Source organism: Ursus arctos, unplaced genomic scaffold (assembly GCF_023065955.2).
Source record: "Ursus arctos isolate Adak ecotype North America unplaced genomic scaffold, UrsArc2.0 scaffold_2, whole genome shotgun sequence".
Classification (NCBI taxonomy): Eukaryota; Metazoa; Chordata; class Mammalia; order Carnivora; family Ursidae; genus Ursus; species Ursus arctos.
The window spans coordinates 68,171,479-68,197,660 of record NW_026622874.1 but is presented as its reverse complement, the minus strand read 5'-3'; the positions used below and the strand labels follow the sequence as shown (position 1 = coordinate 68,197,660).

The following is a 26,182-nucleotide window of genomic DNA, read 5'->3' as shown; positions in this document are numbered from 1 at the left end:
ATAAATTAGTATGATGTGGATGCCAGTAAGGAACAAAGAATTTCTGAGTCCCATGGTTATCACTCCATAGTGCTGAAGGCAAGATCTGGCTTTAAGGTGCCCATAAAGCTTTTGATCTTGTGCACTACAAAGTTTACTTTCCTGAGTTGATAATATTGAAGGGTTACTCATAAAAACCATACACCTCGATCAGAAGTGACAGTTGAATCACTAAAAAAAAATGTCTTCTGGAAACCAGAGTGCTAATCTAACTGATCTTCCACTTTGGGTTATTTATGAGCAATGTATTCTTCGTGCTGATTATGACGTCTTCATAAGCGTTCACCTACTCCTACTAACTCAACCAAGAACTTCAGGGTCATAATGAGTCCTCCTGTATCCATCAGACACAGGTTATTGGTTTTCAAGTTCTGTACATTCCATCTCCAAAAACAGGCCAAAAAACACCTCACAATGTTAATTATCAAGCATCTGTGCAAGAGGGGAACAACTGTCACTGGATTACTAAAGACATTGTCTGAAAGTGATAGAAACTAACTCCCTATCAGCTTAAGGAGAAGGAGAATCTATTGGTGGATGTAATTGCAAAGTCCAAAGTTCTTGCAAGTTTCAGGCGGGGCTAGATGAAGGGACCCAAATAATGACATCAGGACCTGTATTTCATTTCTTATCTATTTTGTCTGTTTCTGTTTGACTTCATTCCACAGACGGCCTCTCTCCATGTAGCAGACAAAATGGCCACCAGCAGCTCCAAACCCACATCCTCCTAGACTAGCAATCACTGGGCACAGAGAACTTCTCTCTACCAGTGTTTTCTTTTTAAATTTTTTAAAAAGATTTATTCCCTTTTGGGTGTAGGCACTGTGGGGTGGTATAAAGTACAGAGATTTGGAATGAAGCTTTGCAGTTTTTTTAAGCAAACCTTACCCCTGACTTGAGGCTCAAATTCGGGACCCCAAGATCAAGAGTTGCATGCTTTATAGCCTGAGCCAGCCAGGGGCCCCATCAGTATTTCCTTATTAATTCTGGGCAAGGCTGTGATCATTCCTTCTCGGACTCATGCCCAAATCTGAACCAACCACTCTGGATGGAAGAGTGGGTGTTCTGGTCATCCTGGGTCATAAACCCAACGCATTCCATGTGAGAATCCAGTGATGTACATTATCATCAGGACTAAATGAAGGAGAGGAGGAGTTTCCCAAACAGATACAAAGAATGGAAATGGGAAGGAATGTCCTTGAACAAAAAATCTAGTTACTATGATCCATAGTTGTTCCATCAGCTGAGTTGAACAAAGGATTGGAGAAGGAACACTTAAGACAAAAGGATAAATCAGTAAGCTGTCTTTAAAAGTTAAGGTGAGGGATGCCTGGGTGGCTCAGTCAGTTAAGCGTCTACCTTCAGCTCAGGTCATGATCCCAGGGTCCTGGGATGGAGCATTGAGCCTCGCATGGAGCCCCTTGCTCAGTGAGGAGTCTGCCTCTCCCTCTGCCTCTCCCTGTGTTTGTGCTTGCACTCTCTCTCTCTGCGTCAAATGAATAAATAAAGTCTTAAAAAAAAAAAGATGATACCCTCTAGTTCCAGGTATTATGCTAAGTGAAATAAGTCAATGAGAGAAAGACAATTATCATAAGATCTCACTGATATGTGGAATTTGAGAAACAAGGCAGAGGACCATAGGGGAAGAGAGGGGAGAAAAATGAAACAAGATGGGGCGCCTGGGTAGCGCAGTCGTTAAGCGTCTGCCTTCGGCTCAGAGCGTGATCCCAGCGTTGTGGGAGCCCCATATCAGGCTCCTCCGCTGGGAGCCTGCTTCTTCCTCTCCCACTCCCCCTGCTTGTGTTCCCTCTCTCGCTGGCTGTCTCTCTGTTAAATGAATAAATAAAATCTTAAAAAAAAAAAGAAATAAATGTTTGAGACAATGATTATGAAGGAATGTTAAAACAATATGTAATAAGTTGTTGGAGAACAGGATATTCACATAGTATCAAATCATATCACTTTACAGGTTACTTGCTAAATTCAAGGGGGGGGAATATACCATTATAAGAATTGCTTTTATAGGGGCGCCTGAGTGGCACAGCGGTTAAGCATCTGCCTTCGGCTCAGGGTGTGATCCCGGTGTTACGGGATCGAGTCCCACATCAGGCTCCTCCGCTATGAGCCTGCTTCTTCCTCTCCCACTCCCCCTGCTTGTGTTCCCTCTCTCGCTGGCTGTCTCTCTCTCTGTCAAATAAATAAATAAAATCTTTAAAAAAAAAAAAAAGAATTGCTTTTATAAAAAAAGAATTGCTTTTATAAAGTCACTACCATGGACTATCTTTTCCAGTGACACAAACTTTACCAAGTTATCAAACAGCATCACTAACACCTCTAATTCTAATGCAACACCATAGGATTTATCGAAGCCTTCTCTTTTTGCAGTTCTACCAATGAGAAAACTGGTTCCCATTAGCCTCAATATATTAACGTATTTGTTCAGCCCTCTGCACACAGCCCATTTCCTGAAGCCCCACCCCCAGGCTGCCTTCCAGGTTGGCCATGGCAGGCCACCCTGCCCTGCCACCTGGCCCTGTGCCAAGCTAGCTCTCCTGTCAGATCTCAAATGAGAATTGTTTGCACCAATATTTATGGGCTTGATTCTTTAGACCAGTGGCTCACAACCATGAGACAGTGGACATGTGGAGACACTTTTAGTTTCCCCACGACTTTGGGGAAGTGACTGGCATCTAGAAGATAAAGGCCAAGGATGCTGTTAAACATTCCACGGTGCACAGGATGGCCCCGTACAACAGGGAATGATCTGGCTCCCAAAGTCAAAAATGCCAAGATCGAGAACAGAATACATCTAATTCAAATGATACAGTACTATGCACATCATCTTTCTGAGTCGTGCGAACTTAAGAAGTTTCGTTCAAGGACATCTACTGGGCATAGATTTAAGGAAAGTCGGCTTCCTCTGCCTTCTGCTGCCTAGTGCGCAAGCAGGAAGGGACACCTACGCCCACCGTGGGACTGGACCCCACGACTCATGCTCTACTGACTGAGCTAGCTGGGCACACGACTCTGCCATTTCTCCTCAGAGAAGAGCGTAAATACCGTTGGCACGACCACCAGGACAGAGCTGGGGCAGCAGGACTGTTGGCTGGAGAAGAAGCGCCCACAGCAAAGCAGGATCTGACCCAGGTCTCCTGGTCAGCAGGTGGCTCGGGGACTCTGCCAGCCAGGATCCCGAGGCGGGACTCAGCAGCAAAACCCACCTGCAGGAACGCACCCCCAGCTGGGAACCTTTGTCTTCCCGCAAGCTGTAGGTCCCAAAGCCCACCCAACATACCCAAAGCCACTGGCCTCACAGAGTCATTCGTTCACCCACTGAACACCTACTGTAAGTATCTACTGGCAAAACAGCAGCTAACAAAATGGATTTTTTAAAACAGAAGAAGAAAGGGAGTCGGATTCCAGATGAGGGGAAGTTGCTGCTCTTCATTTTTGTTTTCTTCCTCACCAGGCTCGATGCCTACAGCTTAACAGAGCACACCAACATTTAACCTGAACAGGAAATGCGTTAGGCGCCTTCTCCCGTTTGACTGACCTCTCTCCCCTGGTTTGATACTAGCGCTGCTCACTTTCACTATTAAAAGAAAAGAAAAAAAAAAAAGCACTGGAGGTGGCTGCTCTGAGATTTGATTCTGGACCCCGCACACCTGAGCAAGGACGCAAGCCTGGCATGGCGTTTCTGAGGACACCGGACCTTCGGGTCACCAGAGTGCTGGGTTACACGGCAAAGACAGCATTGACTAGACACCAAAATCCTGGACTGACACCAAGACTCTAACAAGGGCCTGGAGGAAGTATAAAAAGTCACAGCACTAACTATGTTGAAACAACAGAACTCCAGGCAGAAAATCACCCACAGTCTTAACCCAGGTCAAGTCAACCCTATCGTTGGGCCGTGTCATCTGGATTCTGTCCGGACGCCCATTCAGTTCCAACATTCACCTCTCACAGGGGCAACCCCTGCTCTCCACATTTTCTGTTCACCTTTTAAGCTGGATACTTAGCATTTTGCTAGTCTCTATTTTCTCTGATTGCCTGTGTGGCCCTGAGCGGTCACAGCCTTTCACACCCATTTCTTTTCTGGGCACTCATGCAAAAACAACTGGGGTTTGGTAGTTACTGTTTGTTTTAGAAAAATTGAATCACACGCCTCTCCTGGTGGGATATCTCAGGTCAACAGACAGAGATTCTTTTCGAGGTTCAACAATATGCATAGTATACTTAGCCAACTTAATCTTGCACACGGGTCACTACATCCAACACGGGATTACAGAGTGTGGATAGTACATCAGGAGTACAGTGTGGAGAGCAGACATAGGAGTATATTGCTCTTTCCCTTGTGATTGGGGAGAAGACAAGCAAACCTCTCACTGTTACTTTAAGGATGGTGGAAACTCCTTTGAGTTCCACAGGTTTTCCCCTCCCCTTTCTGTAGGTCTTCCTGTTCTAAAACACCCACCACACACCTAAAGGGTAGGCCTGCCCTACTACCCCAGGTGGGACTCGAACCCACAATCCCTGGCTTAGGAGGCCAGTGCCTTATCCATTAGGCCACTGGGGCAGCTGCCAGGCCACTTGCTTAGTGTCTAGAAAGGGTTCCAGAGATAGGTTTGGGTACCTACTCAAAACCAGGAACAGCTGTGAATGAATCAAACCAACAAATGCCCCCTCCCCGCAGAGCTTCTGTGCAGACCGAGCAGTCGCCCTCCTCTGCCTGTGCTCCTGCGGCTCTTCGCGCACCGGTTTCGCATGGTCTGGCTCTTCTGTTTCCTCCAGAAGTCCCACGCTCAGAAATGCACTGGATTCTCCTTCGGATGAATGGATTTAGAGAGCAGTAGGGGACTCCGGCTGGGTCAGTCAGTGGAACATCCGGCCCGGCCCCCAGGCTGCGTGGCTGATAAGCCTTCGGTCCTCTCCAGGCCCAGCTTGACCAATGACCCGGCAGAGCGCAAGGCTGGGAGGAAGAGGGTGCAGGACCCACACAACGTGCAGTGGGGAGATGACCCCTCCAGACCCCTGAGGCTCACCGGCAGGCCAAAGTCAGAGCCTCCTACACTGCGGCCCGGGGCTGGGCACCACAACTCCAGGCTTGGCCAATGTCCAGGAGACGGAGAGAGCCCGGAGGATTCTTCTCTGGACCTCGCATTTCCAGGCTCAGGTGCCAGAGCCCCTTGGGGCCTGTCTGAAGCTGAAAGCTCGAGTATCGTGGACACACCCCCTGCAATTTTCCTTGAAATTCACTGTATTCACTGAGGTTTGTAATTTATTCAATGGTAAAAAAAAAAAAATCAGGGGCGCCTGGGTGGCACAGCGGTTAAGCACCTGCCTTCAGCTCAGGGCGTGATCCTGGCGTTATGGGATCGAGCCCCACATCAGGCTCTTCCGCTATGAGCCTGCTTCTTCCTCTCCCAACCCCCTGCTTGTGTTCCCTATCTCACTGGCTGTCTCTATCTCTGTCGAATAAATAAATAAAATCTTAAAAAAAAAAAAAATCAATCAATCAGCAGAATCCGAAGCCCCTTAAAATTCTCTCCCCATTCCCCTAAGAATTCCCCGGACCTCAGAGCCTCCCCTTGCCACACCTCCAAATTTATCCTTTATCATTCTTGCAACAAGATTATCTAACGCACAGTCCATATTTGAATTTCCTCCAATAACGCCCTGAGAGCACACTTTGCATTAGTGGTCATGTCTTCTAATGTCCTTTGTGCCGCTGGTCCTGGCAATCTGACCACAGGCCCAAACGAGGAAGCGGCAGGCAAGGGGCTAGAGCTGCCATCCGTGAGACTTCAGAGGAGCTGATCTGGGAGGGAGGGGACCGCCACTGAGAGAAACTAGGACGCTGTAGACGCGGAGTCCTTGTTGGGAGGGGGCGTTGTCCTTCTGGTGCACAAGGTCTCCGCATTCGCTCACCTCTTATTTAAAATAATCCGCGTTTTAGCAGCAGGCGGGAGAAGGAGGCCCAAAGCAATACGCTTTCCAGAAGCAGCTGGAGGCCCGTGGGGGTGGGACAGGTGTATTTCTGTGCATACTCATCTTTCAGGGGCACAGATTCAAGGAGGATCTCAGGAGCAGGTCCTGGGTTCTGCCTTCGGCTCGCCGGTTTGTGGAAATTGGCAAATGCCCTGGGTGTGACCGCGGCTTGGGGATCCGCACACCCCTCTGCTTTTCCACCTCCATTTAAATGTAGCCAGGAATTTTTTCCCCCCCTCTCGCTGCTTTTAAGTGTGCTTGTTTGTTTGGAATAGCCAACATTTTCCACTATTTTTAGCTAAAACGTTGGTCCCCCAAATCCCGCCCATTTGTGTTACTGGAAATCATGAGTCTTTCTTGGAATGTTTTTCTTCGTAGTAATTCCTTAAAGCTGTTAACAATTTATTCAAACCAATAAGTAAAGGTTTAAAAAACAAGAACAACAACTACTTAGGACAGAGATGGTTCCCTGGGAAATCTAACTCGACAGGCAGCCTCGGGGGCCTGCGTGGGCTCTGGAAGAAAGAGGACATTCAGCCTGAGCTACACCCCCGGCCCACCATTGCCGGGAAAGCGGGGACCCTGTGCCCTGTATGGAAAGCAACTCTCAAGGATTGAAACTCTTTAGGGGTCAAAGTCAAACCCTACCTGGACCTCCAATCTCCTGGACCTCAGAGCTTGACGTTCTGAGAGGGGCGCAGGACCCTAGTCCTGACCGCACTTGGTCCCCAGGCCGTAGCAGGACCAGGGCAGGCCTGGAAACGCCCAGGTGGCAAGGACAGGAAAATGGAGGGAGGAGGTGTGGAAAGAAAAGGGAAGAGGGGAGGACGGCCCAGGCACCTCCTCAAAGTGGGTCACGCCCCCCCCCCCCCCCCCGCCCCCAGTAGCGCTGGCGGATAAGTTCCCAGGTGCTCAGCAGGGAAGTGCTGGACTCGAACCCTCAAAGGGGTGACTTCGAGGAAGCATTGCTTCTCTTGGATTCCCCTTCCCCAAACCGGCCTTGGACTACACCTGACGCAGCCCCGGGAGGAGTGTCCTGCCCCAGGGTTACCTGCACTTCTGGAGTCCTAGGACTCCAATTAAATATTTCTAAAGCACCTGGAACCAGCTGGAGGGTTTTAAAGATTTTCTTCTAATCTTTTCTTGCATTGTCCTAATCTTTTCTTGCATTGTCCTGTTTCGTCGCGCAAAGGCTGAGGTCTGCCGACAGTTCCTCAATCTCTAGTAGGATGAAGTTATTGTACCAAAAGAGCCAGGGCTCGTCCGGGATTTGAACCCGGGACCTCTCGCACCCTAAGCGAGAATCATACCCCTAGACCAACGAGCCATGGAAGTAAGTACTTCCAGCTCTCTTTATGACTTCGTGGCGACCCGGGGGTTGGGACAAGTAGGATTGAGGAAGTGACGCGGGGAGAAGATTCAGATTTCAGACCAGCAGGAAAAGGCTGAGCTCAGGAGCCAGTGGGCGCAGAAGAAGCCCACAGAGTGGGGAGCAGCCCGCTTGTGCCCCCCAATCTGGTGGCCCCAGCGCTCACAGAACAACAAGCCCCCAGCCAGGCAGAGGGTCCATGCGTCCCTGCACCGTCATGGGGTCACTTCTTAGACATTCCTAGCAGTCGCGAGCATGCGGCTCACACGCACTCTGGGGCAAAAGCCAGCCTGTCCCCGGGGCAGCGTTGCCAGTCTTTCGATTGTAGGTCACTGGGACGCCTTGCGTGGAAACGCTGCCGTCCTGTGGCGCACCCAAACTGCTCCCTAATCGTCTTCTGCCCAGTTTCGCGCTCCAAACCAAGAAAACAAACCGCCCAGCGTGGGGCTTGAACCCACGACCCTGAGATTAAGAGTCTCATGCTCTACCGACTGAGCTAGCCGGGCACCCATGGATGGCTTCTGTAGCTGGTGGGCTGATCTGAAGGTGATGGGAACTATGCTAAGTAATGAATTGGACCTGCGCACCAGAGGCGGGTCAGTAGGGTCCCACAGGAGCTCCCCGCAGCAGCAAGGGTGTGCTGCAAATCCAGGATTTCCCTCACCTTCCCATGGCCTCTAGCTGGGGAACTGGCCTGGGCCCGGTTTCCGCAGGGACAGACCTGGCGTCAGGTGCAGGAGGAGCAGCCCCAGCAGCTAGGTGCAGGGGGGACAGAGCGAGGGGCACAGGGGAGAAGGCCTAGGACAAGACGTACCAGTTAGTTTACCTACTGACGCCTGGACGGACATCTGGATTATTTCCAGGTTTTTTTTGGCTGTTAGAAATATGTAACAGCTATAAACATCAGAGTACAGAGTTTTGTGTGAACATAAGTCTTCATTTTTCTGGGACAGATACCCAAAGGTGCAACTGCTGGGTCCCATGGTAGTTATGGGACTTGGTTTTTTAAAGAAACTGCCACAGTGTTTTCCAGAGTGGCTGGACCGTTTTACATTCCCATCAACAACCCATGAGTAACCCAGTTTGTCTGAGAAAATGTTCAATAGAAAGAGCATCAGCAACCTTGTTGCATCTCCAACCTCAAAGAAAACTTCAAGGTTTCACTATCAACTATGAAGTTTACTGTAGTATTTTGTAGATGGTTTTGGTAAGTTATGGGTATTATCTCCTTTTGCTAGTTTACTAAGCATTTTAAAAGTCATGAATGGAAGTTAGATTATATTGAATACTTTTCCTGAATTTGTTGCCGATAGCAATAGATTTTCTAATGTCAAATCAACTTTCCACTCCCTAGGATAAACTCGACTTGGCCGTGGTATATTCTTCTTCTTATATGTCATAAGATTTGGTTTGCTAATATTTTAAGATTTTACATCCATTTTCATGAGTGAGATTATAGACTATGGTTTTAAAACTATTTTGCATATTGTCTATGGTTTGTTTTTTTAAAGTAGGCTCCATGCCCAGCACAGAACCCAGCAGGGTGCTTGAACTCACAACTCTGAGATCAAGTGTCAGATGCACAACATACTGAGCCACCAGGGGTCCCTGTGTTTAGTTTTGATGCCAGAGTTGTGCTGGCCTCCTAAAATGTGTTGTGGGGTTCTGTGCTCTTCTGTGAAAGATTTTGTGTGAGATAAAAATTTTGTTTCTTAAATGTTTGGTAGCGTGCTCCACTGAAGCCATCTGAGTCGAGAACCTTCCTTAGAGGATAGTTTTTGACTATTGATTCACTTTCTTTATTAGTTTTAAGATCATTTACATTCTTGCTCCATTTTGATTCCATGAAGGCATGTTTTTTAATTTAAAAAAACATGTATTTCTCTAAATTTTCAGAAAGGTGTTTAGCATATGCTTTCATTATTTAAGTTATGCAATGACTGTGAAGTCATTCTTAGCCCTGCTTTGTGTTGCGTGTCTCTTCCTTTATTTCTTAATCATTTTTTTGCAGAGTTTTATCAATAACCCAAGCTTTGCCCCAAGATTTGCCTACAGAGTGTGTGTCATTAATCTCTATAGTATGCTTGTTTTCTACTTCATTAATTTTATATCTTATTTTTTCCCTATTCTAACTTCTTTAGGTTTATTTTTGCTGTTCTTTTTCTAACTTCTTGCCATTAGTTTTCAATCTTTCTATTATATGCACTAAGGCTATCAATTTCCCTCTAACTACAGCTTTAGCTATATCTTACAGGTTTTGGTATGCAGTGTTTTCATCATTTATTTCCAAGTATTTCTAATTTTTTTTTAAAGATTTTATTTATTTACTTGACAGAGATAGAGACAGCCAGCGAGAGAGGGAACACAAGCAGGGGGAGTGGGAGAAGAAGAAGCAGGCTCATAGTGGAGGAGCCTGATGTGGGGCTCGATCCCATAACGCCGGGATCATGCCCTGAGCCGAAGGCAGACGCTTAACCGCTGTGCCACCCAGGCGCCCCTATTTCCAAGTATTTCTAAATCTCATTGTAATTTCTTCCTTAACTCATGGAATTTTTAGAAGTGTGTTGCTTAATCTGCGATCATATTGGGATATTTTAGGGTTTTATTTTTGTATTATTTCTTCTGACCTAGTCTTAGTTTTTCTCCATCTTTTTAAACTGTTATACACATCTATTGAATTTTGTTTCAATTTTTGTGTATTTTTATTTTTAGAAGAATTTAGATCTTTTGCAGTCTTCTGGATCATTTTACATAGCTTCTGTTTTCAAAGATATTTTAGTTTTCATTTATTTATGCATAGTAAGAATAGTTGTATTATAGTCTGTGTCTAGTAATCTTAGCATCTAAAATCTTTGCCGTTTTATTTCCATTGCTTGTTGTTGCTTGGTTATTGCCCATGGTGCCTTATTTCCTTGTTGTTTTTGTTTTGTGAATTGCCCATTTTCCTTGTAAATTTCGTAGTGTAGGGATTTCTGTGAGATCTAGAATAAAAGTGTATTTCTCCACAGACAATTGTTTACTTCTGCCAGGGGCTCAAGGACTTACCACATCATTCGTTAATTTACCGTTTAAATTAAATCTTCTACTTGAGGGTTGTTTTTTTTTTTTTTTCCCCTCCAGTTGGTCCTCAAGTACACAGAATTGGATCATTCATGATCCTTAGTTCATGGAACACTCTCAAACTCACCATCCTAAACAAAATGGAAGACCATGCCACTAACAGTTGTGCAACACCATGGTCCTCTCCATTGCCGCATTCTTCTGATTCCTTCTCTCCAGCGTAACCATCCTTCCGATCCTGTTGGAGGCAGATGCTCTTGGCACACCTTGGCATTCTTCTTTACACACACACGCTGAAGGCATCTGCTTGCAAGTGCTTGTGACTCCACAGGAGGACTTTCCCTGGGCCCCTGGGCCTGACAAGGGGGAAAGGCTGGAGGAGTTAATTCCCTTCCCCTGAGTCCCACTTTCCTCTCAGCCCCAGGTACTGAGGGAGTGTTTTATAGGAATTCGATGTCTGGATGCATTGCAGCCTCTAGGTTCAGCAGAACAGATGTCCACCCCTGTAGAGCTTTTGAACATGGTTTGCTAGGGTTTAGTCTCATGTGTGAGAGATTCTCTAACACAGTTTTAAAGTGTTAACATCTGTTTGACGTTTGGGCTGATGCGACAAGGAATGGGGATATAACTACATGGGATCATAGCCTCAGACCAACAACATATCCACTATTGTTCTTCAAGTGCTTAGATTTTCAAGCTTTCCTGTGTTGGCGGGACCCCGTCCGCTTCTCGCTCTGCATAGCTGACCCCAGTCCACACAGCTGGAGCCCCAGAAAAGAGCAGAGGGGACCCCAACGGGGCCTGGCACTGAGGGTCAGGGCCCTAGAAGGGGCAGGGGAGAGCCCCAGAAGGCCAAGCCCAGCTGAGGAGTGCCGGGCTTGGCTTCTGTAGGCCCCTCCAGCCAGGCTGCAAACGCCAAAAGTCCACGGCCTCTCAAGCTCCTGGACTCCTGAGCCCGGGACTCTGCCGCGCCAAAGGCGTAGGTCTGGAGAAGAATGGGCTCCCAGTGCACAGGAAGGAAAAACCTCTTTCTCCCACCTCGGTGCCTCGAACTCCACTGACAAAGTAGTATCTGGAGACGAGGCTCTGGCGACGGGGCCGCAATTAAATTTTAAAAGCAGCGGTGGGCGGCACTCTGCTAGCTTGAGGCCTTTCAAAGTTACCTTTCCCGGGGTGGAGCTTCGGCGTGTGGCGCAGAGATCTCAGGTTAGAGCTCTGACCCACAAAAAGGAGGGCTCGTCCGGGATTTGAACCCGGGACCTCTCGCACCCTAAGCGAGAATCATACCCCTAGACCAACGAGCCACGCTGAAGTTAGGCTCCAGATTTCCCTTTATGACCATTGTGGCATCCGGGGCGGGACCCGCAGAGCAGCGCGCGGAGGGGACTTGGGTTTCAGACTAGCGAAGAATGGCGAAGCTGAAGAATCCGTGCGCGTGAAGGGAGCCCAGCGCTCCCTGAGCCCACAAAGTGGGGAGTGGGTCCCGCGGGCCGCCTATACGGTGGCCTCGCCGCTGCAGGGCGGGCGGCCACCCGGCAGGATGTCAAGGCGTCCCCGCGCCGCCCTTCGCCCTTCGGTCCGCTGCAGACGCTCCTCCCGGCTGCCAGCGCGCTGGCGGCAGAGGCCGGTGAGGAGCTCCCGTCGGACGGGGCAGCTGGACCGCTCAAGGGCGGAGCGGCGGCGCGTGGAGGGTGCTGAGCCCAGGTCACTAGGAAGCCCGCTTTGGAAAACGCCGCACCCCCACGGTGTGGCACCCAGTGCGTGCTTACTAAAGGCGTGCGGAGTGCATGGAAGAAACAGCCGCCACCATCTGCCTCCGCCTCTTGCCCCCGCTCCTCCAGGCTGCGCTCCCCTCTCCCGCCACTGGCAAGATCAAACCGAGAAATCCAGTTTCCGACGTGGGGCCTACAACCCCCGAAGCTGACGCTAAGAGTCGCTTTGTTATGCTGACTAAACCAGCCGTCCTGCGCTAGGTGCCATCCGACAGGAGGCGCTGGCCCCTGGAGGGAGGTGCATCAGGCCACGAATAAGACCCCGCCCCAGGCCGGCGTAGTGATGCCCGCCCCTTCTCAGCAGGGGCACGAGGCGGGTCTTCTGGTCCTCAGGTAGTGGCGAGGACAAGGACCCCGCCCTCGGGGCAGGGGACTGCGTCCCGCGGTCGGGGGTCGGGTTCTAGGCACTCTGCTGTCTCTGTGTCGTCCCCGTGTCCAGGCGTGACCCAACCCGCGAGGATCCGGCAAATCTGGACGACCGGGTTCGCTTTCTACTGTCTGACCATCACCCCTCCGGATCCATGGCGCGAATTTCCTAGCGCTCTCATCTGGGAAGGCCCTGGGGAACGAAGTTCTACCCGCAGAATCCCGGGTCTCGCTCCCTCTCTCCCATCTCCCACCAAAAAAAAAAAAAAAGGCAACTTAAGAGTAGGGCTCACCCGGGACTTAAGCGGGGATCATCTCGAACTAAGACAATCCGTATCCCTACAGCAGCCCACGATGCATTTTCCCGTCTTTTAAATAACCTCCTCCTACTTCCCGGAGTAGTCCCCTTTAACCCGGTTACCGCGGGATCCCAGCCTCCGGAGATTCTTACTGGGAGCCCTAGGTCCCTCCGCTGAAAACGTGGAAGGGAAAAGATGGACGCAGGGGCTCGTCCGGGATTTGAACCCGGGACCTCTCGCACCCAAAGCGAGAATCATACCCCTAGACCAACGAGCCGCCACACTCTACCTCCCCCCCCCTTGTGCAGCTGACGCACGCGGAAAGGCCGACCGCACCCGATAGCTCAGTTGTTAATGTGTGCGCCTGTGAAGCCGGCTCTAGGCGTTCGCGGGTTCGCAGCTGCTGTCAGGTTTCAGAGGGTTCTTTCTGCCACCTAAATCAACAAGCTCACGAACCAATCCACGTGCGGCCCCGAGCTGGCCCAGCTGCGGGAAGACCGCCCAGCCGCAGCTCTACAACCCACCGCTTCCCAATTACGCGTCCTGATCACTGCAGCGCGCAGCCCAGGCTGGGACCCAGAGGAGAGAGAATCGCAGCAGTGCCCACGGTGAACTGCGGGGGGCACAGCTCGCCCGCAGTCGGTCGCAAACCGGGCACACTGCTCTGCCCCCAATCGGCAGCGCCTATCTTCCTGGGCTGAAGCCCTCTAAATTGGCCCAGGACCGGGAGACAGAACAAATATGGAATTCCCAAACTACCGAATATTGGGAATTGGGACCCCCTATATCCCTCTACTTCATTGATAACTGAATCAAACTCTCCCCCCTTAAGACCCCATGAGGACTGGAGCGTGGGCAGCGCTGCTGAGAGAGGAGAGGTTGGCAGCAAAAGGAGTTTCCAGGACTATAATCCTCGCTTAGAACGCAAGAGGATCAAATCCCAGAGGAGCCTAGGTTTTCAGACTGTCTTGTCTTTTAATTAGGGACAGCCTGCTGTGTTCCCAGAGGAGGAAAACCCTTGTGGAATTCCTTCCCGGGTACCTTGCTAACAGGGAGCGAGGAAGTCCTTGGTGTCAGCGTTAAAGTGCACTGGTCCTTCCCCTGTCCTGGGTATGGGTGCTGGAATGGCTACTCTCCCTGATCTCAGGAACGGGGGTCCAGAGGGGCACATGCTTTGAGGGCAGGAACCAAGCATGGCTTCCTGGCTGAGCAGGAATCTGCTTTTATCACCTCACACGTTGTGCACCCAACAGGGCACTTTTCAGGCAGGAGTGGATAGCTGGGAGCAGAGGAACAACCCATGTGGGCGGGAATCCTCAATGCCTTCAGTGGACCACAACGGGCAATAAAAGATCTAACTGATGTGAGGCTCAAAGCTATGACCCTGAGAATAAGAGATGAAAGCGGAGCTCACCTGGTGACCATATGGGTGTCTTTGCTGAATCTCTGCATTAAAGCTGAGTCTCGAATGTGGACAACACTAGGATCTGGACCAGACTGTGGACAACATTTCCAGCCTCATACATCACCCTCGACCCTGACCCCAAAGGTCAGACGCAGGCTGAGACCCCTGATGGTGCAAGGCGCCAAGTTGGAGTCCAGTCCTTCTCTGTGCCTTGATGAAATCTAAGGTTCACCTGTTGATGCCCCCAAGTCCCAGCACACCCTGAGGCTGCAGGAGGAGGGTGTGTCAGCTTGAGGCCACTCCAGGAATATGGAAGCCTGAGCCCCTTTCTCAGGGGGATGGAAAACAGGCCTGATTCCTCAAGTCCTCCCTCATTCCCTCAAAATATTTTGTTGAACTCCAACACCAAGGTCAGCCCTTGGGATCCAGCTCCTTCGCAGGGAGTGGCACAAAGCCAGGGTCTGCCAGTTTGGGACAAGAGGCCACTCAGGTCCGAGGGCTCAGGAGGAGTGCGAAGTGGGGAGGCAGGAGAGGAGAGAATTAAGAGGGGCCCCAGAACACCTGGGCTTCCCCTAACCCAGAGTTGCCTGGTTCAGGATGGTGGGGGGTGGGCAAGCAGGCTGGAAGCTCAGACAGGAGTCAATGCTTCAGTCTCAAGGCTCTGTTCTAAGTGCTTTATACAAAATAGAAGTAATTTAATATCCCAAAAAACCTTTGAGTCATGAGCTGTGATTATCCCCACTTAACAGATGGATAAACTGATGTCCTTGAGAGGCTGGGTTTTGTGGGTCCAGATCTGTGGAGTCCAACCAGAAAGAGTGGAGTCTAGTCCTATAACCCTCCTGCAATCCTAAAAGAACTGCCCAAGATTTGTGTTCTGCACCTTCTGCACCTTTCATATCTAGGGGAAGGCATAGACAGGCAGAGCCAAGCCTAGAGGGGCAGGTCCATATAGGTGGGGCCAAGGTTTTTCCCTTAGGGACTGGGTCTCCCTGCCTCACCCATAGGCACGAGTCCGCTTTGGGTCAGTCAGGATCAGTCGGTAGGGCCTCCTGCACCTCTCATACTAAATGAGACACATATCCTACACCTTCTCTGTGGGTGGGTGATAAGGTTGTCATATCACAGGGTAGGCTCAGATGGGGGTGTTGGGGGGGAGGCATCAGAACTTGCACCTGGGAACCCAGAGGAAGAGATGATCTGTCTCCAGAGGAGAAGGGGAGTGGGCACAGGGTCAGGCAGGAAGGGGCCACTGACCCAGGAGTCAGTATTCCATTGTCCCACTAACTGAGGGTCTGCTGTCACACCCTGCTTCTGCCAGAGGAATAGACTTAGATTTCAAATGTCGGCAGCCCTGACTCCAGAGCCCCAGTGAAAGGACAGCGGCCAGTCTGCTCCTCCCAACCGGCCTGGGCCCTGAGCATCTGTCTGCCAAAGCCTTGAAGCCCAGCATGGACTCACACCTGGACCCCTGACCCTAGACACTCCCACAAGGTGGGAACCAGGTGGAGGGGGCTGAGGGTCCTCCCTGGTCCCCCTGCTTCCCGGCCGGTTCTGCTTCCTTTTGAGACTCCACTACTCTTATCCCCACTAAGGCTGCTGCCCTTGGAAAGGGTGAGCTGAGGCTCTTATCTCAGAGACATGGCTTGAAGTCCACCTTGGGCGCACCTTTTAGGGCCCTGGACCTGTGGGTTTAACTGAGGCCTTCACCTAGACATTCTGTTCAAGCTCCCAGCTTGAACAAATCTTACCATCTATCGTGAGGCCCACACCAACCTGGAACCCATAAAAGAAAATAATCTAGATGATACCCCAAGACGTGGCCTCCTAGCATTTTCCAGATATATTCTATTCAAACCCACAGGAGTGGGCTGCCTCCCCTTCCCCCAGTAGCCCTGTGCAACCCCCTGGCCCTGCAGGGATGGAGAGAGAAAGCCAGGAGCCCAGGTGATGGTGAGGACAGTTCAGGGAATAAGGAAAGGGTACGTTTAAAATTAAATCTGACCGCAGTGACAAGCGCCAATTTCTGGGGCCCTCTGATCTCCCTCCCACATGCAGGTGGCCCTACTCCCTCTGTGCCCACCTTCCTTACCCTCCTCTATGAGGCGAAGAGAACACGGTACTTGGGTGTAACCCCTAAAAAACCAAACTCCCAAGGTAGAGAAAGTCCCTCAGAATGTCTCCCTTGAAGGTAAGAGTTACACGCAAACACGGTGTTCTCTTCTCCTCATGGAAAGAGCAACCAGGAAGTTTGTTTTCTCAGGCAGATCTCTCTAAACAGGGTTAGGACTTGTTGAAAGCCTGCTGTCGCCCAAAATGTAGACCCCGCCCAACGTGGGGCTCGAACCCACGACCCTGAGATTAAGAGTCTCATGCTCTACCGACTGAGCTAGCCGGGCGACATGCACGCAGCTCGGGCGCTCTGTCCTTTGTTCTGAGGCCTCAGGTGACTTGGCTGCAGAGCTTCTGGGGGTGCGACCCGAGGACATGGAAGACCTGCCCCCCCAGGTCTGGGAACGGGGTTCCAATCACTGAACCGTAGACGACGCGCCCCCGCCGCCGCAGCGGAGGAACGGAGCCATCCCCTCCGAGCTCGGACAGACTCGGCGCGCTCGCGGGCTGTGTTTGGGGTCTGGGCTCACCGAGTCGGCACGTTGCGGTGCGACACGGGGCCGCGCCAGTCCGAGGGCGCGGGCGGAGGTTCCCAATAATCCCCCCACCTCGTTTCTTGTCCGCAGGTGTCGGGGTCCTTCCCACCAGGGTCCCTCTGCCCCCTCGGCGCGACGCGGAGTGAGGGACACTTCTCCCCAGCAGGAAAAAGCCTCAGCGACCACCTAGCCTGTGCTGGGACACCTTCCCGGCTTGCCTCCACCTGAAGCCAACAGAATCTGGACATTTGGGGACGCCCAAGACTCGGGCGCACGGACGGTCGCCCCCAAAACAAGCACCGTACCTTAAACCAAAGAGCCAGGAGACAACGACGTTTTCTGTCCTTGGTGACTCTTCCTCGCCCACCTCGCCGCAGGGGAAGGGACCTGAGGGAAATTCTAAACGAAGACGCCGCACAGCCAAACGCCGTAACAGACGTCGCCCTGAGCGCGCGGGCCCTCGCAGCTTGCGCGCGTGAGACACGTGGCGCCGCCCACGGGCTCCTCGCTTCAGTGAGGAAGGGGGCGGGTCCTGACGCGGAAGCCTGCGCGCCAGGAGCACGCCCCGGTGGCCTAATGGAGAAGGCACTGGCCTCCTAAGCCAGGGATTGTGGGTTCGAGTCCCACCCGGGGTAGGGTGAGTCTATTTTGGCACTCCTGTGCTGGGTGGTTTCTCTTGTCAGCCACGACTGAGCGCTGCACCTCCTAGGACGCCTGAGGTTGGCGCACGGGTGTGTCTTTACACCCGTGAAGGTGATAAAAGGAGGGACCTGGTGGGCGTCGGGGAGGGAGCCCACCGGAGCTAGCTCGGGGGCGGGGGGGGGGGGGGTGAGGGGCGTCTCACAGAGTGGAAATCACAGGCTGGTTTGGCTGCTGATGGGCGGAGTTGAGCCCACCACCCATCAGCCCTTTGGATTAATTCTTCCGGCTTCCAGGTAAAGGGCTGAGGAATGGGTCCTAATCCATGGAACCTGCATGGGGGGGTGGCTTTTCTAGCACTTTGGAGGTTTCGGGGGGGGGGGCAGGAACAGAGTTAATAGAGAGTGGAGAAAGACCTATGGACCATACCTGGCAGATCTTCTTCCCAATCTGGGCCCCAATTCAAGAAAGAAACATCTAGAAGAGGACAGTCATACATACCTTCAAATTCTGTTACTCTGGGGTCCCAGAGTAACAATCCCAAGAGCGAATTCTAGACTCCCTTCCCCAAAACCCCACAACTCCTTAGAGGAGGATCCACCACGGGTGGCTCTCTTCATTGAGAAACACGACAACCGGACCCCGAGGAAAATTCTTCCACCAACAGCCTTGCTTGTTGGACCAGGACCAGGTTCTAGTGTTCCCTAGCAGAGCTGTGTCCCTAAGTCTCGCCGGTGGGGTGGGGTGTGGCACCGAGGATGCAGAAGTCCCGAAATTTCAGGTGTCCACCACAGGGCCAGACCCTGGTGGTGACAAGAAGCAAGCGGGAACATGATCTGACCTCTGATATTTCAGAAGAAGCATGGAGTGAGTCATCCTGACAGAAATCAGAACACTGGAACTCACAATTAGTGTCCACTTAATGACTTATTCGAATCAAGTTTGAGGGTGGGGGAGACTTTGTCTTTCCCTCCCTCAGGCTTGGGGACCAATTCGGCCACAAACCAGCCACGAAGCCATCCGCGGAGTGGATCCGGGTCCACCCCCGAACATCAATGCCGGCCGCAACCCTTTTTGGCGCCCCACACACACACACACACACGCACACACACACACACACACACACGCACTCCCCAGCAGCCCCCCCCCCCCCCCCGCCAGGCCCCAAGCATCTTTGTCTATACCAACCCCGGGTGGCAGCCCATTTCCTCACGCCTTGTCTGGGATGATGGGGGTGGGGGAGGAGCGGGATAGGAGGTCGTGGGGCCACCTGTCCGCAACCCCAGACCTTTCCGGCTGCACTGAGGCTCTCTGTGCCTGGAGGGGTAGATTCCAGGATCCGCCACACCTCTCTCAAGGCCTGACTCGCCCCGGACTTTTTGGCGCCTCCCTAAGTCCTGTGATTAGGTGGGGGTTGCTGAAGTTTCCAGGCTCGGTTAAACCCTTCGCTTCAAGACTGTAGAATTGAGCCCCACCTTGGACATTAGATTTTGAGGGATGCTGCTGCTGATCAGCCGACTTTAACGTTAATCAATCCCCCAATTGTGGATGCCGACACCTCAGATTTGGTGCTTCTGTGAACTACTGGATCCAACACCTGTCTATATCCGGCGAGGCGAGGGAGGGTCTTCTGTTTTCACAACACACACACACACACACACACACACACACACACACACTGCAAAGACCCTCACAGCTGGCGGAGGCCAGAGACTCCCACGCTGGACCTCGGCTCTTGGTTCGTTTTGCCCTGAACAAAGTCTACATTTTGAGAGACCTGACCCGGGAGAGGGTGCCTGATCGATCGTTCTCGTACCGCACCCGCCGCAAGACTGCCATGAAAGAATTGTCAGGAATTTGCATCGTCCCCGAATATAATGCAGGCAGCACCACTCTCGGTAGCTCTCAATTAGGTCCTCTAGTCACAGCGGGCACATGACCCCGGAAAGGAAGGGGGGGATGGGAATCGCCTTCTTCCATTAGCTGATTTTCTCAGCGATTCCCTAGCACTCTGAGCAATAAATGGGCCAAGCACTGTCAATGCAGATCTTGATGCGGGTGCTTGGAACTGAGAACCCTTTCTGAGGTTGGAGAAAATGGGATAGGCTGTGGCCAATGAGCCCAGGAAAAAGGCCAGCGTGGAGCTCCAAACCCAGACTGGGAGAGAGCTTTGCGGTCTATCGAGTGCACTAGCCAGACACTGGGAACTTTTCTGTGGTTCTTTAGGACAAGGAGGAGCCTCAGCCTCACTCCCTCTAGAAAAGCAAAGTCCTGGAGTCAGACTCAAATCCTTTGCTTAACCTGAGCAAAGTCTAACCATGGACCAACTGTGCTTATGGCTGCTGAGGACATCCATCCTTTGTGGACCCCAATATTGAGTGTCTGGGTCCTTGCTTGTTGTGGTTTCCATCCCTGGGCAGTCTATGAAGCAAAGAGAAACCCTCTCCTAGGCCAACTCCTAGTTCCATCTACCTAAGTTTAAAAGCAAGGCCCTAGGGGAACCTGGCTGGCTCAGTTCAGGGAGTATGTGACTCTTGATCTCAGTGTTATGAGTTCCAGCCCCGTGTTGGGTGTAGAGATGCTATAAATAAATAAATAAATAAATAAATAAATAAATAAAAATTTAAAAAATAAAATAAATAAATAAATAAATAAATACCTTAAAAAAATAAAGTCTTGAAAAAATAATTACATAAAAGCAAGACCCACAAAAGATAAAACTGTTTCTAAGAAATTTAACCACATCCTAGAAAAATGCTCAAGAGCATGTGTAGGATATAAACATGCCCAGCACCCAACAAAGTAAGACTATAAACATCTGGCATTCAATAAAAAATTAGCATACATGAAAAGAAGCAGGAAAATATACCCAAAGTCAGGAAAAAATAAATTAACAGTCACTATTCAGAAATAAAGCAGATGATAGAATTAGTAGACAAGGATATTAATACACTTACATACCCAAGAAGCTAGAGAAAAGATTGAAAATGTTAAGTAGAGACGTGGAAGCTATAAACAAAAAATAGCCAAATTAACTTCTATAGATAAACTACAATATTTGAGGTAAAAAGTACACTGGCTGAGATTAGTGGCAGATTAGACATGGTAAAAGAAAAGATTAGTGAACTTGAAGGTATAGCAATAGAAATTATTAAAATAAAATCCACAGAGAGGAAAGACTGGAAACAAAACATTAGTGAGCTGTGGGAAAATTTCAGGTGGCCTAATGTGCATAAATGGACCACATGTAAATGGAAGAGACAGAAGAATATTTGAAAAAATAACAAATATTTCCAAATTTGACTAAAACCATAAATCCACAGAACTCTCCCCCTAAAAAAACTGAACAAACCTCAGGCACAGGAAATATGAAGGGAACTACACCTTGGCATATTACTATCAAATTGCTTAAAGTGAGTGATAAAGAGAAAAATCTTAAAAGGAGCCAGAGAAATGAGATATGTTACTTACAGAGGAAGAATGGTAATAATAAAAGCTGATTTCTCCTCAGAAATAATGTAAGCTAGGAGACAGAGGAGCAAAATCTTTAAAGTTCTGACATTAAAAAAAAAAAACCCATGAATCTAGAATGTTTACATGTAAAAAAATCAATGTACGTTTTATGACTAAAAAAAGAAAGACCACATGATCATCTCAGCACATGCAGTAAAAGCATTTGACAAACTCAATGTCTTTTCCTGATTAAAAAAAAAATAAACAAACAAACACTTCAGCAAACTAATGTTGAGAGGTAGGAGGGGAGATAAGAAAGAGTCATAAAAAAACTTTTGGAGGTGAGGCATATGCTCATTACCTTGACTGTGGTAACGGCTTGGGTAAACACAAATGTCACAACTTACGAAACTGTTCACTTTAAATGTGTGCGGTCTGTTACACATCACCTATGCTTGATAAAGCTGGTTTGGGTTTTTTTAACGATCACAAATTCTTTGCCACTCTTTCCACTGAGAGGTGAGGTCTGTATCGCTTCCCCTTGAGTCTCAGTGATTTCTTCACCCAATAAATATATAGCAGAAGTGAAACTGTAGAGGTGCCAAGGTTGGGTCATCAAAAGAAACACAGGTTCCATCTTGTTGTGCAGAACAAGCATGTGGGAGTCCCAAAGTTGCTAGGTAAGAAATTCAGTTAGCCTGGAGCGTCTGTGCCATGAGGAAGTCCAAGCCGCATGGAGAAATCATGTGTAGGTGTTCCATTCCACAGTCCCAGCTGAGCTGTGCACATGACAGACATGTGAATAAAGGAGTCTACAGATGCTATTAGAATTCAAGTTTTCCCAAACTCCAATGTAACAGAAACAGGTGATACCTGCGATTCCCTGTTGAATTCCTGACCCAAAGAATCCATAAGGATAAAAACGTTGTTTTATTTTCATTAAAGATTTTACCCATTTACTTGAGAGAGAGACAGAGACAGAGACAGCGGGGTGGGGTGGGGGAGCAGAGGGGGAGGGAGAGGGAAACAATCTCCAGCAGAGTCCCTGCGGAGGGGAGCACAGAGCCAGAGGCAGGGCTCCATCCCAGGACCCTGAGATCACCACCCAAGCAAAGCAAGAGTCTGACGCTCAGTGACCAAGCCACCCAAGTGCTCCAAAACATATTTATACCACCAAGCTTGGCAGTGTTACACAGCAACCATAACTGTCAAATGGTAACTATTAAAATAAAAGGCAGCAAACATAGTTAATAGAAGAATTTTGAAAGCTTCTCTCTTCAAATTCTGGAACAAAACAAGAATGCCTTCTATCACATCTCCATTTTATTGGAGGTTCTAGTTAGTGCAATAAGACAAGAAAAGTAATTAAAAGGTACAGATAAGGATGGGAAGTAAGTCATACTGCCATTTTTCACAGATGACATGCTTGAATATATAGAATACTCTATGGATTAGAAATAACACGTGAGTTTCACAATGTCACTGAATCCAAGATTAATACATAAAAATTGATTGTATTTTCATATATCTGCAAAAAATAGAAAATTATATCCAAAGCGATATAATTTACAATAGTATCAACCACATCAAATACCTAGTAAAAATTCTGAGGAAAGATGTACACAAGCTATCTCAGAAAAATATAAAACACTATTATAAGTTAAAGAAGACCTTAATAAAGAAGAGCTTCTTCATGCTTATGGCTTGAAAGACTCAATATTGTAATGATGTCAGATCACCCAGAACTGACCCACAGAATCAGTGCTATACCAATCAAAATCCCAATCACTATCGTTGTGTAAACTGACCAGCTGATTCTCACACTTACATGAAAGTGCCAAGAGCCAACAAAACAAAACAAATCTGGGAGACTAACACTCCTGGATATCAAGACTTGCCCACAAAGCTAAACTGATTTGGGCAAAAGCATAAACGGACCATGGAACAAAGCAGTGAAGTATTAAAACAACATATACCTGGACTCTTAATTTGTGAAAAAGTTTGCACTACAAATCGGTGGCAGAAAAGACAATCTTTTAAATAAATCCTTCTGAATCAGAACCCGTTTAACAGTTGTTGAAAGTGAAGCCCGCATGGCTAAGCATCTTGTCCAGAGCCTAGACCACCGCCATCCCGGGGCTGTGGTCCCTAAATCAGAAAGAACAATCATGAACTCAGTCAGCATTTGCACCCAGGACCTCTATCCACCGCAAGGAGAGTCATGCGTCTGGCCCAGCGCGGTCCATTATTGCAGGCCACTAATAGGAGCTCATGATGTTCTAGCAGCACATTTAAAAAAATATTAACAATAAGTCAAAAGAAACAGGTAAAATTAATGGTAATAATGTATTTTACATAGCCAGTATATCCAAAATATCGTTTCAACACGTAAGATATCTTACTTTTCTGGTGACAGGTCTCCAAAACGCGACGTGCATTTTATACATTTACAGCAGCACGTCTCAATGGGGAGGGCGGGAGGAAACAGGTGTCCAGCGAGGGGAGGAGCGCCCTTAGGGCCACGGAGCGCAGAGGAGCTGGGCGCGGGCCGGGGTACTCCTGAGGCACGCAGGCCGGCTGACCGCCAAGCTGACCGTGGCTCTTCCCCACCCAAAGTGGCCAGCCTGTACCCCGAAGCCTCGCCGCTCTCCCCCAAAACCCACAAGCAGCAAGCTGTCCGGCTGCGTCTGGTCCCCAGGACGCCAGGCTGGATGAGAGCCTAGGCTCCGCTTCTGAGCTCGAGATAACCCGGTAAAAGAGCGGAGAGCAAAGATGCATACCTCGGGCTCGTCCGGGATTTGAACCCGGGACCTCTCGCACCCGAAGCGAGAATCATACCCCTAGACCAACGAGCCTCACACACAATAGTGACTCTTAATACTTCTCTCACAACTGTTTGTATCGCGGGTGACCCCGGTTCATTCCCTGGCAGGCACAAGTCGCTCCTGGAAGCCAAGCGGGAGGCTGAGCGCTGGGGTGGCCGTGGGGAGACCCCGGGGACCTAGGTAGGCAGAGGCAGAGCGGCCCAGTCCCAGGACGATGGATTCGCGGAGCAGGATGTGGAATCGATTCTTGCCCGCGGGGGAGTTGGGAGCATATTGTGGGGTAGGGGAAGACGAGGGGCTCGGATGAGCCGGAGGCCGCGAGCTGAAAAAGCACTCGCTCTGCAGGGAAACCCGAGTCTTCAGGAGGTGCGGGTTGTGGGGACTGTGGATGGTGGCTGGGGCGCAGACCAGAGGAAGGGGACTAGCGTCAAGTAGGCGTGTGCCCTCGAATCTCTTGAGGAGGAGGAAAGTGGAAGGAAGAGACGATGGTTCCATTTTATGCGCCCAGCTCCTGGGCTGCCAGTCTGGGTGCGGGGGAAGGAAGTGCCCGGGGCGAGTTCTGGTTCTCCCTGTTGATCCCCAAGCCCCACGGGGTGGGTGACGACGCCCTTGGGAACTTCCCGCAGTTCTCAGCAAAGTGTCACCGTGGGAAAGGCAAGTCAAGGCAGGGTAAACAGTTTAGGGCTGGCTAGATTGGATAATTCAGTGGGATATGGGACATAGGGGCTGTCCCTAGTTGTCTCGTATCTGACCCCGGGTGATTTAGAGCAGGGGAAATACGAGCTGGTGCGTCAGTTAAGGAGGGGGGTGGGTGGGGTATGGACTCAAAATGGGTTGGTTTGCATATGAAAAGCCTGTTAGCAGGCAAATTGTTTATTATCTCTAGGAATTAGCTAGCTGGGGAGCAGGGGCAGTCTCTCCTCAGCTAGCAAGCGCCCCCCTCCCCAGACGTCAAACCTTCGTGGAATACAGAAAATAAAAACCAGGTGTGATAATACAGGTGTGAATGGCATCAAGTGTTTTTACAAACATTTATGAAGATCACGTGACTTTTCTTTTTCATTCCATCAATACGATTGACTACTTTGATAGATTTTCTTGAACATAAAACCAACCTTGCATTCCTGGAATAAATCAGCTCAGCCCGTATTTTACTGCTCCAATCTTTTTAAAAGAAGTGAGGACAATCACACTGGGGAAGTGATGGCCCTTTCTCCCTGGGAAACCCCCAGGCTGGCTAATTTGAGACAGAAGAGGGTGCACTGGCCCCCAGCTCAACCCTGGCTCTGCAACTGTCAGAGGCCAAGGACACTAGTGACCCCCACTTCCATTCCCCATGTGTTCCGGTGACACAGGGTCATGTGAGTTGGCTCTTTGGTGAGTTACAGGTAGACCCTACACCAGCGGGAGTTGTCACGTAAAGGAAACTTTATTTGCAGCAAATAAGGAGATCATGGGGAGTCATCTCCAAAGCCATGACTCCCCAAGTGGGGGTGAGTGGGTTTCTTCTATTTAGGGTTAGGATAAATGTTCAGAAAGGGGAGCTTAATCCCCACATGGCGGAGTGGGGGGGGGGAGGCGCACAGGCATAAGGTTGTGTAGCAGTACTTAGAAAACACACCTATACTGTGTCCTATGTTATACGAATGAAGCTGTGCTCCTCCTGGGGCCCAGAGTGTAACATTATAATGAGGCAGAGGTCACTGCCATGCACTCCACGGTCTGTCTGCACAGGTGTGAATCAGTGGTGGAGCTCAAACTGGTCTAAACTGGCCGGAGCTCTTGGCTGTCACTGGGAGTCTTGCTGGTGACAGTTTTAACACCATCACCCCTATGGGGCACAGTTTCACAGACTCCGACCAGAGGCTTTCCATCAGGACGTGGGGCTGGTGCAGCACATGCAGCCGGTTGTCCCAGCCTCCGGCCCAGCGTCCTCTGTCCCTGCACCCCCACCCCTGCCTCTCCTGGAAAATGCATCCGGAGCCACTCCAAAGCCCCTGAGATCGATGTTTGAATCCTGCTCCCTGGTCATACCTTGGCTGGTTAGGGCTCCACCAGGTATTTTAGAGGCCTGGGGATGCCACCTGGATGGCTGCGAGACAGAGAAACTAAAAGGGACCCACGAAAAACTGCTTTTTCCAGTCCTTTTCCTGTTTGCATTCTTGCTAGGACCTACACCCCCGCCTCACACAGCTTATAGGACAGATAATGTATGTTCTCCTTGTAAAGGTCAAGGAGTTAATGGTTTCTTTGGAGTCTTCCAGCACAACAGACAACATCTAAGGAGTGAAACTTAGATGTTTCCGCCCCAGTGGG

At 49.9% G+C, this 26,182-nt stretch overlaps 8 non-coding genes across 8 annotated transcripts; 1 reads left to right on the top strand and 7 right to left on the bottom strand.

The window, feature by feature from the left end:
* Positions 1-4,545: 4,545 nt before the first annotated feature.
* TRNAR-CCU (transfer RNA arginine (anticodon CCU)) lies at positions 4,546-4,618 on the bottom strand. Its single transcript has one exon. It is a non-coding gene; the product is annotated as a tRNA-Arg (tRNA).
* Positions 4,619-7,285: 2,667 nt separating this feature from the next.
* On the bottom strand, positions 7,286-7,357 carry TRNAP-AGG (transfer RNA proline (anticodon AGG)). The gene has a single exon. It is a non-coding gene; the product is annotated as a tRNA-Pro (tRNA).
* A 475-nt stretch (positions 7,358-7,832) lies between these two features.
* Positions 7,833-7,905, bottom strand: TRNAK-CUU (transfer RNA lysine (anticodon CUU)). The gene has a single exon. It is a non-coding gene; the product is annotated as a tRNA-Lys (tRNA).
* A 3,786-nt stretch (positions 7,906-11,691) lies between these two features.
* TRNAP-AGG (transfer RNA proline (anticodon AGG)) lies at positions 11,692-11,763 on the bottom strand. The gene has a single exon. It is a non-coding gene; the product is annotated as a tRNA-Pro (tRNA).
* A 1,338-nt stretch (positions 11,764-13,101) lies between these two features.
* TRNAP-UGG (transfer RNA proline (anticodon UGG)) lies at positions 13,102-13,173 on the bottom strand. The gene has a single exon. It is a non-coding gene; the product is annotated as a tRNA-Pro (tRNA).
* Positions 13,174-16,627: 3,454 nt separating this feature from the next.
* On the bottom strand, positions 16,628-16,700 carry TRNAK-CUU (transfer RNA lysine (anticodon CUU)). The gene has a single exon. It is a non-coding gene; the product is annotated as a tRNA-Lys (tRNA).
* An 811-nt stretch (positions 16,701-17,511) lies between these two features.
* TRNAR-CCU (transfer RNA arginine (anticodon CCU)) lies at positions 17,512-17,584 on the top strand. The gene has a single exon. It is a non-coding gene; the product is annotated as a tRNA-Arg (tRNA).
* A 6,240-nt stretch (positions 17,585-23,824) lies between these two features.
* TRNAP-CGG (transfer RNA proline (anticodon CGG)) lies at positions 23,825-23,896 on the bottom strand. The gene has a single exon. It is a non-coding gene; the product is annotated as a tRNA-Pro (tRNA).
* Between the last annotated feature and the right edge of the window lie 2,286 nt (positions 23,897-26,182).